The 15286-nt window shown below is 40.9% G+C and overlaps 1 protein-coding gene and 1 pseudogene across 2 annotated transcripts in view; one reads left to right on the top strand and one right to left on the bottom strand.

The window, feature by feature from the left end:
- PHLDB2 (pleckstrin homology like domain family B member 2) overlaps positions 1 to 15286 on the top strand; it is a 229086-nt gene that overhangs the window by 51937 nt on the left and 161863 nt on the right. The gene's annotated exons all lie outside the window — the stretch shown is intronic.
- Positions 4700 to 5080, bottom strand: LOC308517262 (protein C1orf43 homolog; annotated as a pseudogene). The gene has a single exon. The product of its transcript is annotated as a protein C1orf43 homolog (transcript).

Genomic DNA, 15286 nt, shown 5'->3' with positions numbered 1-15286 from the left:
ATGGGATATTTCAGCCCTAAATATGGTTAAAGAACAAGAGAAAGGAACGCAGACAAAGGAACTAGCAGGTGAAAAGAATTATTATGCCTTTTTTCTTGTAAGATCATTTCAAAGTGGTAATTCAGGTAGGTGTTACTTTGTGTCTTATGAATGCCAGTGGGTGAATGGGCATGGTCACCCTCCTCTGACAGAAAATAAGATGGGCATGGTGTTGGACTCAGTGCAGGTCAGAAGTAAAATCTGGAACTCACAGGCATTGGTCCTGCTATTTAATGTCAAGACCTTCTTCTTCTAAAGGCAGAAAAGTCCAAGAAGGGAATATATATGCCAATATTACTTTAAATGACATAACTTGAAACTCCCTAAATGAAAAATCCCCCTCTGAAACACTTCCTTGATTCTTCTTTTATCTACTTCTCCAATCTATGTACCTTTTATTCTTTCTCTCTGAAAAAAAGACTGTGGTGAAGTGGGCAAATTGGAATGGATAAACCTACCACAGAGGAATGCTTTCACGATTAAAAGGGAAATATATGGGAAAGCCCCCAGAAGACACATAGAAGTTGCTCCATAAAGAAATACCTCCTCCTTCTCTTGTTGGCAGAGGGGAAGCCTTGTGACTGGGCAGAGAAGTGTCATTATGAGAGCTACATTAGGTTCTTTCCCTTGTTGGAGTCAAATTGGTAAAAAAGGAATAGCAAGGCTCACACACCAAATCCCTTCATAACTCTTTCAAACTGAGCTTCATTCTTCCCAATCATCACAGCAGGTTTTGGAACAATGCGCTGGACAAAGTAATGCTCCTCACATCCAAAGAGTGTTCTGCTACGCAACAAATTATGCATGTAGTTCAAGGTTCTATCAGACTTCTGGCATCAGATTAGGAGTTCCTTTGAAAAAAGATTGTTGTCTTCAATAGAACTTCTTAGTAGAACTTTTCTTAGAAGGGGTAATAATATACCTCCCATGGGAACTAAGTAGTTATTTTGTCAACCAATAATTAAAGAAACACCATTCATATTTGGCTATACATTTATCATATATCTTCCTGTCTAGATTATATTAGAGGCTATAAGAACAAAAGAGTTTTGTTAGAAGTACATATAATTATATTCTTCATTTAAAAAAGAGAAAGAATCAAATGCTCTGTCATATACCTTGGGGAAGCCAGATACTATAGTGCATGAAAGTATAGTTTTGCACTCAGGTGGTTCTGAGTTCAAGTTTATTTACTAGGTTTCTGGACTTGGAAAATTTAACTTTTCTAAGATATGGTTTTTAGTTTCTATAGTATCTGACCCTATAGGTAATGGATCAATAAACAGTGGTTAATATAGTGGTAATGATTGCCAAGTGTGCCAAGATTGGCCACGCTATGTGCCTTGAGCATTTTTTGTTGACCCTTATCTTTCAGCCAACTGAACAATGCAAAACAAAGTTCCTAAAGAATCTTGAGCCCTACCTGGTTTGGCTCAATGGATAGACCATCAACCAGCAGACTAAAGGGTCCCAGGTTTGATTCCGGTCAAGGCATATGCCTGGTTGTGAGCTTGATCCCCAGTGGGGGGCATGCAGGAGGTAGCCAATCAATGACCCTCTCTCATCATTGATGTTTCTATCTTTCTCTCCCTCTTCCTTCCTCTCTGAAATTAATAAAAATGTATTTTAAAATAAATAAATAAATCTTGGAAGCAGTGACCATATTGTGAAGTACATGATCTGATCAATCAGAGTCCGTCCAAGGCCACCTCAGAACTTTGGAATGGAGTTCCATCACTGGAATAACTGCTCATACTGTTTCCATGAGTTTGGGGCGCTTAATGGGGTGGGAGGTCAGGAGGCTTCAAACTGCCATAGATCTTACCATCATCTCAGGGGTGTTTCAGCTCAATCAGCGACCAGTCGGTGGAAGCCTCCCCTCCTAATGATGTTTGTTCCTACTCAGAATGGCCATATCCTTAGTTTTCATGACTCTGATGACCTCAGGGCATCGCCCCGAATATTCAGCTTCCCTTATGAGAAAGAAAGGCCATTCTCCATTCAAAGACTGGCCGGGAGAGAGACTCCTGCTAGTGTAGCAATATGGGGACTCATTCTGTTGCCCTTTGACTCCAAGGCTCCAAATGCCTCCTTTTTTGACCGCTAAAGCAGATTTACTCAAACTCCTCAGGTAAATGTCTCTCCTCTGATAGGAAACCAAGCTCCAAAGTCCCAAAGTTTAGTATTTACCTTCCAGAAGTTTCCAGTTCTATAATTAGTAGTCTCTTCACACTCTCTTCACAGCACTTAAGGCATTAGGACTCTCTCAGTAGGTTGCTAAGTGACTGCAATTAAGAAGCCAAGCTATGACAGTCTGAACCAACTAATGTTTGTGGCCACCTACGTAGTGTTTTGACAAGGGAGATAATTTTTCGTGAATGCAGTGGACATTTTGTTTGGTGAGTTGAGCATAGTGTAGGAAAGCTGCTGTCCAGGCACTCTGGACATAAAATGACACATTATGGGGACAACAGTAACAGAACAGCTTCTAGCCAAAATATATAATCAATAGCATTTGCTTTTCATTTGGTTTTCTTCTTTTTACTTGTAAAAAATGCAAAATTATCATAGGGAAGATAATAATATAGGGAAGCAAATTAAAAAGTAAATGTTTCTCAGAAATCCACCATTACTAATGCTGTAAAATGCATCGTTCTAGTCTCTTTTTAATGTAAATATTCATTTTTTAAAACAGTGTCATGATGAGCATACTGATTTGTAATCTGCTTTTTCCTCAACATATTATGAACATTTCCCACAAAGATTCCTCTGTAACAGCATCTTAACTGACTGCCTAATAAGCCATTTATGAATGTACCACCACCATTTTAACCAAGCCTGCATTGTCAATATTTGGATACTTTCCAGATTTTTCATGATTATAAAAATACTTTGATGCATAACAGTAAATAAATGTTTACTTATCTAGTATAATTTCCTTACAATAAATTCCTAGATGATCACGTGAAGATGGTTGCTCTGAACATTCTTACACAGGATTTTTTCTGAGCAGATACAACAGTCTCCTGGGAGTGGACTTCCCGAGTTTTGGATATATGACCATATGACTTATTTTTCCCAAGTCAGTCCCAGTAATCCCTGCTGACCCAGGAACTCACTCTATTAGTGCTACTTTTTATTCTCAGACATGTCTTGGTTTAGGCCATGTATTGTCATCCTAGTGAGAGGGTAGATGGATACTCTCCTTCAAGAGATCATGGAAAACAGTTTTCCAAAGTTGTTGCACCAACTCAATCTCCCCCAGGAATGTATAAGTGATGCTGTGGTTCTACAGCCTCTGACACCTGGTGTCAGACTCTATTGGGATGTTTGGGTTAAGCCAGCAAAAACTGAACACAGCCTAAGTGCCTATGAAAAGAAGAGAGCATAAACGGGCTGTACTGTATAAAACATTATATGATTCAGGAGTCAAAATAAGTGAATCAGAGTAACATACAACACTATGGGTATCTTAGCAATATATTATTAATTAAAAATATATGTCCATAAAGTTTAAAACAAAATATATTACTAAATCAAAACACAAGTCCATAAAGATTAAAACACACAGCCACATCTATGTGTGTAAATGCATACAAAAAACAAAACTAAAATTTTAGAAATACTAATGTTACAAAAATCTATATTAAATAGAAAGCATGGGGTCATAAATATGAGAGTCAGGTTACCTCAGATAGGAGGGAATAAGGATGAAATTCAGAGACGTTTATGGTTAGATGTCGGTTATCACCAAGATCTGAGCATTTGTTTTAGGTGGTGAATGTGATACTCTAAGGATTTACTACAAATAAATAAGCAAGCAAGTACAAAAAAAAAAAAAAGAGAGAAAACCATCTGTACTAATAAAAGGGTAATATGCTAATTAGACCAGGTTGACCGGCTGTCTTCCAGACATCCGACTTCCTTCCCGACAAAGCCATGGTGGTGGGGGCTGAGGCAGAGACAGTTAGGGGTGATCAGGCCAGCAGGGGAGGGCAGTTGGGGGCTATCAGGCAGGCAGGCAGGCAGGCAGAGAGGTTATAGTCAATCAGGCAGGCAGGCAGAGGGGTTAGGGGCAATCAGGCAGGCAGGCAGAGGCAGTTAGGGGTGATCAGGCAGGCAGGCATGCAGGTGAGCAGTTAGGAGCCAGCAGTCCCAGATTGTGAGAGGGATGTCCCCGATTGGAGAGGGTGCAGGCCGGGCTAAGTGGTTAAGGGAACCCCCCCCCCTTTTTTGTTGTTTAATTGTTCATTTTATTAATTTATAAAGTCAGACCAGTGCATTGGTCTGACCGTTCTTCCCCTGTCACCCCAACTCTCTCGCCCTTGGGATTATAGTCTAGAAAGGGGCAGATGAACTATGATCAAAACCAAGTGAGGATTTTTAAGGAAGCTCTGACAGAAACATTAAGAAAAACATCTTAATTCAACTCCAGAAAAAAGTGCTACCAAGGGAAAATAAAGTCTTAACTGGAGTTTTGAAACTGGCCATAAGGAAGGTTTGGAGAATGATTCTCTAGGCATGAGCTCTAAGAGCTGTGGACACTACCGGGAGCTTCAGCTGATCCAGTCTGGGCCTGCTGATCCAGATGACCTGAGGCGCACCCGGCAAGCACAATGCAGTCTCTCTGGCTCCATCAACAGCAAGTCCTTCAGTGCCATCACAGAGTACTCTCTAGTGTGTTATAGTTGTCCTTGAAGCTCTTCAATTCAAGGAAGTGCTTGGCACGTTCACTCTTCTGGCTGGAGGGGAGGTATGTCACCTGTATGGTTGTTGGGGAAACTCCAGGAGCCTGGGGTAGGTCTTTGGCTGCTGACTGATGTTGTCGCTGAGAGTTCCCAGTTCATGCTTTGACCACTGTGGCCAGCTCACTCAGGGCCTCCTGATAGCGCAGGTACTCTCTCTGGCCAAAGACTCTAGTCCCATAGCGGGCTGTCTCATAGCCATCCAGCAGGGTATCACTGAGGGCCTTGCGCACACCATTGAAAGGAGTACTAGTGTTTCGAAGATCTAGCAGGTAGGAGAGAAAATTCTTGCCCATTAAGGAACGGGGATGCCGGCCTCCAGCATGAAATGGGATTTCAGAGGCACGGATGGCATCCAGAGCTTTCATCCTGTGTAAATAGTTGTAGCAACTCTGATTTCCCTGGGTGACCAGCTGCAGCAGTCTTGCATCATCATCCGCAAGGAGCTGAGGTTCATACTTGATATCCTGAACCCTGGATAGTCGAATATCAATCTCCTCTTTTAAGTCCTTGGGGGCATTGTGTCCCACAGGACATGAGGTCCCCTTTGGGATTTCATTGCAAAAATTTGTGCACAGGCCACTAGTGTGTATATAATGAATCAAAGCTATGATTAATTCATTTCCTATGAGGAGAGGGGAGGAAATGCACACTTTAACGTTTCTTATAGATATCACCAGATCTGACTTCAAAAAAGATTGAACAATTTATGAGTTCCTATTTTCCTACATCCTGAATTATTCTGTAAAGTGACTGGATTGGATTTACCTGGGTCATGATATTCAAAATGAAACAGGAACCTTTGTCCCTGATTCATGAATGACAAGGCCATTTTCATTTTGCTGAAGATCTGCCGGTTTTGGAAGGTGGCTACATAGCATTTGGTTGAGGGTGGAGCCATATGGAATGCCTCTATTACTATTGCTTTTCATAGCTCCCAGATGTGAGGAGAACCACATGCTCTCCAGCTGTTTCCATGTTTACCCCAGCCACAGTCTTCTTCTCAATAACAGTTTCTCAACATTTATTTGCCAATGCTATTCTAAAAACTGCCTGCTACCTATCACTGTCATCATGAACAGTAACAACTAAAGTCTGCTTTTTGTTTAAGGTGCCATGAGTATCAGGCAAGCATATAAATAAGACTAGCTCCTCGACCCTCACACATCTTCAAGTCTTGGGAAATCCCACACTTTTTCCCACCCACATCACCTCCTCCACCTTGGGACTCCTCCCCATCTTATCTGGGATGATCCTTCAGTGTGCCTCACTATGCCCTGCTTTCATAAGACCTGTTTTCTTGAAGGGAAGTGGAAAAGTACCTTTCCACCTTTCCAGAGTATTCTAAAGTAGTAGACAAAGTAAACTAATATCTTTTTTAAGATCCCAGAGGTGTTAAGACATAGTACTTGTGATTCTGCCCTCAAAATATGTTAAAAATCTATCCACTTCTCTACAGCTCCTTTGCTGTCACTTAATTCAATCTACCACTATCCTCATGTTGACTATTATAATATAGCAAATCTAAACAAATCTCCCCAAATCCACAATTGCTCACTTCTAATGGATTACCCACAGAGCAGTCAGTGGAAGATTTTGAATACACAAATCTGATAGGGTTACATCCCTAACCAGTAAGATTCAAAACATTAAGAAAAATCAGGTATTCAAATTAAAAGTCCTTATCAAGATCCACAAGGCCTACAGCCTCCCAGCTGTATACTCTGCTTCTCTTCTCTGGGTACTGGCACAACCAGTTTTGTTTGTTTGTTTGCTTGTTTGTTTTTAAACTCTCCCCAGCTTTTCACTTTCTCAAGCTTAGTCTAGTTCTCTGCCTAAAATCTTTCCTAACTACCTCCTGCTCATGCATCATGTCTTAGCTACTTCCTCCTCAGAGTTTTCATTTATTGATTGTATAATCTAAATGTGACCCTGTTTTTGTTTCTCGTTATACCCTTTATTGTCCTTCTTAGCATTGTCACAATTCATTGTTATCTATGTGTTGGTATGATTATTTATTCAATATCTGTTTCCCCTACTGACCACATATCACTAGTGCCTAACAAATAGCAGACACTCAAGAAATTAATGACTAAAGAGAAATATATGGAACCTTGAAATGGGTTGTTTTATTGAGGTAGATACATATACAAATACAAACACACGCACGCACAGTAGTCATTGTGGATTATTGAATAGCCCCACTCTTTCCTAATTCTCTGCTCAGACACTGGGTAACTAGAGACCCAGCCATTGCGACAGCATTTCTGTTTCTTATTATTGTTGACTGCCATACTTAAAAACAATTCAATCCATGTGTAAAGATTCCATGAGACAGTCTATCTTGAGACAAAGGCAAAAATGTATTGGTTCTATATTTGCTACATCTGTGCCTTTTTATATCCACTTGATATGTGGCATTTTTTGGTGGTTGGGAGACCTCTTTGAATCTGGCAAATATGTTTATAAGCTGAAATAATAGGAATATATTGTAAGAATAAATATATATTTACTTCTAAGCATAAACTGAGAAATATATTTTCTTTAATGAATTCTAAGAAGAATTAACCTCTTGAGGAACATCCCATAATCTTTCCTCTTTCATCATGTGTCCTTTGCAACACCTGTAACACCTCTCTACTCTTACCACAACCTTGGAGTCATACCATTTTAGCACTGAAATGGATATTCAAGGTTATTTTAGCTTTATATAGGACAGAACTAAGGCTCTGCAAGATAAAGTGATTTGCCCAAAGCCATTCAACTCTTATTACACAATTACAGAGGAATGGAAAACAAGGTGACCTTTTAAAAGCATGGTCTAAATAATTGGCTCCCAATTTTTCTATTTAAAAAAGAAGAAGAAGAAGAAGAAGAAGAAGAAGAAGAAGAAGAAGAAGAAGAAGAAGAAGAAGAAGAAGAAGAAAAAGAAGAAGAAGAAGAAGGGAACATTCTAAGTCTGAGAGCATTCTGATATTTAAAGTATTTTTTAAAGTTAATTGTTACTATCAAGATCAAGAAACCGCCTTGACCGGTTTGACTTAGGGATAGAGCTTCGGCCTGTGAACTCAGGGGTCCCTGGTTTGATTCTGGTAGGGGTCACATCCCCAGTGGGGCCGTGCAGAAGGCAGCTCTCTCATCAATGTTTCTAACTCTCTATCCCTCTCCCCTCCTCTCTGTAAAAAGTCAATAAAATATTTTTTTTTAAAATAAGATGAAGAAACCAAGGGAGTGAGGTCTGAAAACATTTAAAAATCTAATCATTCTTTGCAGGAAAATCTTCACATGCTCTAGGCTTGTTTGCATTTACTTTTTGTATTGTTTCCTAAGTTAGAGTAGGTGAAAATTACCTGGACCACAACTTTGCAATGAACTTATTAAACATTTATTTCAAATATAATATTATATTATATTATATTTATTTAAAATATTATATATATCTGAACAATTCTATGATCTAATATTTTTGGTTCCCAATACAAATAATCAATTATAAAACTTTTACTCAATTACTTTTATGCAAAGGAGAGTTTATTGGACCTCATGAGTGTCAGAAAGGTGAGCTAGAGTGGAGTCAGGCCTGAGGGAACTCACTCTCTGTTTGATTAGAGATAATTGATAGAGAGAAAACTTACCCCAAAATCAACGATGTTGTCAGCACAATTTGTAAAAGAATTTGTCTTATGTAATAAAAGCCTAATATGCTAAGTGTCCAGTCAGCCACCGTTCAATCAATCAAAGCATAATCTACACTAATAAAAGACAAAGATGCTAATTGACCATACTTTCACTACACCCCAAGCCACACCCACCAACCAATCAGAGGGACTATATGCAAATTAACCCAACCAAGATGGTGGCCTGCAGCCACGGAGCTGGAGCAAGCAGGAGGCTTGGTTGCCCCGGCGATGGAGGAAACCAAGTTTCCCACCTGCCCTGAGCCAGCTGTGGCCTCCGCTCATAACAACAAAGTTTCAATTATAGAAGACAAATAAATCCCAGATACCTGCTTCCAGCCAGCCTCCATTGGGAACTTGGGTGGCTGTGGGTCATGGCCAGACTGCAAAAAGCCATCAGCCCCTCACCCAGGATGGCCACACTCTCATGGGATGAGGGTCCCCGCTGGGGGGCTTGTCCAGATGCAAACAGCCATTAGCCACTCACCCAGGATGGCCACACCCTCATGGGGTGAGGGTCCCCACTGGGGGTCTTAGCCAGCCTGAAAATGGCCCTCAGCCCCTCACCCAGGATGGCCAGGCACCCCAGGGGGTACCCCTACCCTGAAGGGGCTGTGGCCAGCCTGCAAACAGCCTTCAGCCCCTCACCCAGGCTGGCCAGGCACCCCAGCGGGGATCTCCACCCTGAAGGGTCTGTGGCCAGCCTGCAAACAGCCATCAGCCCCTCACCCAGGCTGGCCAGGCACTCCTATATAATAAAAGAGTAATATGCAAATTGACCCTAACAACAGAACAACTGGGAATAACTGGTCACTATGACACACACTGACCACCAAGGGGCAGATGCTCATGCTGGAGCTGCCCCCTGGTGGTCAGGGCGCTCCCACAGGGGGAGCTCTGCTAAGCCACAAGCCAGGCTGATAGCTGCCAGTACAGCGGTGGTTGTGGGAGTTTCTTTTGCCTCCTCAGCAGTGCTAAGGATGTCCGATTGCAGCTTAGACCTGCTCCCCGCTGGCAAGTGGACACCCTTGAGGGCTCCCAGGCTGCCAGAGGGATGTCTAACTGCCAGCTTAGGCCCAATCCCCAAGGGAGCAGGCCTAACCCAGCAGGTGATCATCCCCCGAGGGGTCCCATACTGTGAGAGGGCACAAGCTGGGAGGAGGGACCCACCCGGGGTGCACAAATTTTTGTGCACTGGGCCTCTAGTATGCTAATAATATGCTAAGGTCACTTACCCGCTCCCTATGATGTGCACTGACCCCAGGGGGCAGACAGTCAACCAGTCACTATGACATGCACTGACCACCAGAGGGAAGATGCTCTGATTGGTAGGTGAGCTTGCTGCTAGGGTTTGGCCAATCAGGACTGAGCAAGACAGGCCAGACACACCCCGGAGCCCTCTCATGGTCCCTTCCCAGCTGGCCAACCTCCCGTATCTCTCCTTGGCCCGATTGTGCCCCTGCCCGATCATGTACTGCCCCAATCGTGCATCAGTGGGGTCCCTCGGCCTCACACAATACGGAACCCCTCGGGGGATGTCAGAGAGCCAGTTTCGACCCAATCCCAAAGGCCAGGCCAAGGAACCCTACTGGTTCATGAATTCGTGCACTGGGCCTCTAGTGTAAATATAAGTAATAGTAGACTCTGATTTTATTTCTGCAAAAAATTATTAAAAATGAACATTAATCCTACTCCAAGTGTTCACATTGCTGAAACAGAAAGTTTTAGTCGGTCTTTTAAAGCAGGGGTCCTCAAACTATGGCCCGCGGGCCACATGCAAATACAAATATTGTATTTGTTCCCGTTTTGTTTTATTACTTCAAAATAAGATGTGTGCAGTGTGCATAGGAATTTGTTCATAGCTTTTTTTTAAACTATAGTCTAGTCCTCCAATGGTCTGAGGGACAGTGAACTGGCCCCTGTTTAAAAAGTTTGAGGACCCCTGTTTTAAAGTACAGACTGATTTTTTAGAAATTATTTTTGGGAGCCAGTAATTACTTTGAAAAATGATGTCACACCAATTGTAAAATCTTTCTAAAAGCAGTTGGAGAACAAGAATAAACAAATATATTTAAAGTTGTCTCTGTGTCATTAAGTTGAGTACTGAATTCGTTCTTTCCTTCATACAAATCATAGCGACTTTAAGCAGTTTCATTGCTGGATAAATAGTCTGATGTGGAGTTCTTCACTGTGATTTTTTATACTCTCCAAATGGAAAACAGCATTAATATTCCTCAGAAAGGGTTGATTTAATTAACAATGTTCAAGCTGGGTGGTAGAAGAGCATTCATTCCTGAAAAAGAATAAAAGGGATCTATGAGTGCCAGCATGGGAGAAGGTCTAAGAAATATTACTAAATTAAAAGGCAAAGAACAAACTATGTGTAAATAGAATCCTACTTTTATAAAAGCAAGACTATATAAATATACTATTCATAAAGCATTTCCAGAAGGACACTCAAGAAACTTATTGGAGAATATCTTTGGGAAATGAGAGTGTGGTTTAGGGTGAAGAGAACTTTTACTTTTTAATTTTATACCCTTCTGTACCTTTTGATTATTTTTTCAACATGAATAGATATTGCTTTTTGTTTATTTAGATTCCCATACTGTTATACATACATCATTTTAAAGCTATAGTGCTTTTAAATTGAACTTACTTGGGAAAATGTCCTAACTCCTTTTCTCATTGCATGTCTTCAGTTCTATATCCCAGTGACTCTGTTTTGGGCTATGCATTTGCCTTAGGATTGTCCCATCTTTAATAACATCAAGCACTGACAACTCTGAATTTTTGTTTCTGCTAATAAACTGTTTAATCTTACTTATTTTAAGAAGCATTTCTCAGTTTCCTCACAGAAGTGTGTTAAAATAGTGTGGTTTAAAGTTTCTGCTAAAACAAAATAGCATTTTGTAAGTTATAAAATACCTGATTTTAGGGAGCATAAACTGCAGTAGGAGAGACAGAAACCGGTTTTACTCTATACCCAGTTCACACACACACACAAAAAAAGCTCTTGTCATGCAAAGGGGACATGCAGACCCAGAAGAAATGTTACTAAGTGAGACTGGATAAAGGAAGGAAGATTTCCAGGAAAACATAACAATTAAGATGAATCTTGAAAAAAGAAGAAATAATTGGTACAACAATATTGCCTTCACAAGAACATTTTACATGACCTAGAATTAGAGAATTTTAGACTTGCAAGTGTGTGACCTTAAAGAATATGAAGTCTAATCCTCTTATTTTAAAATTGATTTTTAGAAAGAGGAGGAAAGAGAGAGAGAGTGAGAGAGAGAGAAACATTGATGTGAGAGAGAAATCTCGATTAGCTGCCTCCTGTAGGGCCCCAAACCCACCACCCTTCCATGCATAGGATGAGTTCCAACCAACCGAGCCACACAAGCCAGGGCCAATCCTCCCATTTTAAAAATAAAGAAACATTACTCTTCAAAACAAGGCTCTGAGGGGTCAAATTAAGTAGCAGGTAGAGTAGACACTCAACAAATGTCTGTTCTCTCCAGGACCAGCTACATAATTTACAAGACCTATTTTTCACAAAGTATTAAAAATTTCAAGACAGCTCCAACAGAGCATTAAACCAAGCATGGGCCTCTGGATCATGGGGCCCTGTGCAACTACCACAGTCTCTGGCCCATGAAGCAAGCCTCCCTCCTGCCTTCGACCTAAGTTCTTACAGCTTCCTTGAGGCAGAATCTAAACAAGAACCCAGGATCATTCCTGCAGTACTTAGATTTAGAATTAACAATCAACAATAATTGGCAATGCCAAAACCATGTATAGAAGCTAACGTTTTTTAATGTTTCCTACATACAATTGTACAATTGTGTTAAGAAACATGTACAAAAATCACATTGTGCCTATTGCTCAAATAGCTGAATAACCCAGGCCTTCAAGCAGTTGGGTGGGTCATGAATTCTGCCTTTCTTTTTTTTATTTTTGAATAATATGAAAAACAGACAAATTTATAATGACATTTAAAATGATTATAATTTAAAAGCCCTGCAGAATACAGAAAAGCATGTTTCAAACAAAGCTAGTGGTATACAGAGCTCTTCTTTTATCTATACAAAGACTTTCCAAAATTAAAAGTCATAAATAATCCATTAACCTAATTTTTTAACTGAGGGATTTAGAAGATCTCATAATTATCTTTATGTATTTACTAATAAATGTGTGCCTGCATTTATTCATGTAATAAATATGAATCAATGTGTCCCAAGAGCCTAGGACAAGACTGGTTCATAACAGATGATCAGTGAAACATGAGTGATGATGGATGGATGGAAGGATGGATGGGTGGATGAATGAATGACTAGATATAGAACCACAACTGAAATATTATTTGGCCATTAAAAGTAATGAAACTTTGCTCTGGCTTAAAAGGTACCAGGTTCTATTCCTAGTCAGGGCACATATCCAGGTTATGGGTTTGATTCTTAATCAGGGCAGCTGATCAATAATTCTCTCTCACATGTCTCTCTTTCTCTCTCTAAAATCAATTTTTAAAAAAATAATGAAATTTTGCTACACATCTCAACATGGATGACCTTGAAAACATGTGCTAAGTGATAGAAGCCAGAACACGCATTGCATGTTCCATTTACATGAAATGTCCAGAACAGGCAACTCTGCAGAGCTGCAGAGGCAGAAAGTAAATTAGTGGTTGCCATGACCTGGGAGGAGGGAGGAATGCAGAGTGACTACTAGTGGGTATGAGTGTTTTGGTTTTAGTCAAGTGATTAAAAGGTTCTGGAATTTGAAAGTGTTGATAGTTGTGCAACTTTTGAATATACTAACAGCCATTGAATTATATACTCTGAAGAGGGTGAATATTACAGTATGTGAATTATACCTCCATTTTAAAACCTTTTTCAAATAAGTACACCAAGTTTGAGAGAGTTGAGTAATGTGCAAAAGTTCAAATGTCTAGAGAGTGGAATTTTGAGATCAACACTAAGACTTTTGGCTTCTAGTTAAAGCTTTTTCCAATCTCTCAAGCTACTGCCCAGAAATGTTCAGAGCACCACCAGCTCTCTCTACGCTTCCCAGTGCTCTGTACTTCCACACAGGAAACCACCTGGACGAAAGTGCTAACCCAGCAGTTACAGCCCTCTGCCTCCCTAGACTCTGGCCTGCAAGAAGTGAGGCATTAACAGGGGAGAGAGCAAAGGCAGAGCACCTTCCCGGATGTGCCTCACGTTCTCTTTGTTGTCCTACATGCCACCCAAGTGGCCCTTATACCTCAGGTCTTCCTTGAGGATTAAAAATAACTAGCAATCTCCCCACTGAGCCTCTCCGGTATTACATAGTACCTTGGAATATGTATTTCCTGTTTTCTATGTCTAATTTATTTGCAGACAAGCATAGAGCAAGATGACCCATAACCTCTTGTGAAATGCTTGCTATTTGTCCTTCAGGATAGATCTTAGGCCTATTACTTTGGCTAGAAAATAAAATAACAGCCGCTGAGTGTCAACTGAGGAACCAGAAGGTCACCAGTTCTATTCCTGGTGAGGGCACATGCCCGGTTTGCAGGCTCAATCCCCATTAGGGGGCATTCAGGTGGCAGCCTATTGATGATGTTTCTCTCTTAATTATATTTCTACCTCTCTATCTCTCTCCCTTCCTCTCTCTTTAAAAACATACTAAAAAAGAAAAGAACAATCTCAACTGTCCTTGCTTATGAGTGATATGCGAACATTTCCTGAGGTTTCTTTCATTTTGCGCACACAGGGTTTGTCACAGCAGAGTGAGGCAAGCATCATGCATTACATCTCTTTTAAGGAAAAAAAAATGAACATGGCACGAAAGCCATTTCCTCTCCTGACTTTGAGCTTAGTATCCTCTCTTCTTCCCTACCACAGGGCAAGCAGTCTTTCTTGCACTTAATTTTTCTTTGCTTGGAGATTGGCATGAAGTATAAGGGAGAGGGGTGATAAGAACATGTGGTTTTTGTCCTCCCAGGAGAAGTTAAAGGTTAAGGTTCTACTCCCAAAGGTAGATAATCAATCACAGTTACAATGACAACCTGTCTCTGGAAAAGGAAAAGAAAGGAAGACATAGAAAATAAAGCAGGTATGTAATGTCAGGTAGCCAAAAGATTAAAGATTTAACTCTAAATGTGTGGATGAGATTTTACACAAAAAGTTTTACAGCCCTGGCCAGTATGGCTCCATTGATTGAGCATCATCCCATGCACTGGGAGGTCTCAGGTGCAATTCTTAGTCAGGGAACATGCCCAGATTGTGGACTCGATTGTTAGGGTTCAACCCCAGCAGGTCCAGGGGTCCCCAAAGGTGTGGACGGAGTCGGCGAAGAAGGAATGACATAGAGACAGCGTTCAGTTGATCGGCAGCCTAGCCAGGATCTCTAGCCAGGATCTCCAGCCAAGTTCTATGTTGTATTGTCTTGTTACATCTGTATTTATACCAGTTGATTTTAATCCTGTCAATTTCTATTCCAAAGGTTAGGGCGTTTCTTATCTCCATTCCAGGGAGTAAAGATTATGTAGCTTAAGGGTGATAGTTCCTAGTTAAAGTGATTAACTACCCGCCTGGCATTTAGTTAAGGGGTTTTATTGCCTCCCTAACTTCAGGGAAAAATCCCTACCTGGGGAAACACCTTTCTCAGAGAGGTGATCTTGGTTAAAACACATAGCACCAAGAAGGTGAGCAAACATATTAAGAACAGTATGTCACATACGCCAGGTCCCTTGAAACATATGCTGTGCAGATGTTTCTTCCCTGCAGCGACTGAGTCAAGCAGCAAGGATGGACTGGCTTCCGGCACTCGATCCCCAGA

Source organism: Myotis nattereri (assembly GCF_964212035.1).
Source record: "Myotis nattereri genome assembly, chromosome: 3".
Classification (NCBI taxonomy): Eukaryota; Metazoa; Chordata; class Mammalia; order Chiroptera; family Vespertilionidae; genus Myotis; species Myotis nattereri.
Note: the sequence above shows the minus strand (reverse complement) of the source record. Positions and strands in the feature narration are given on the sequence as shown.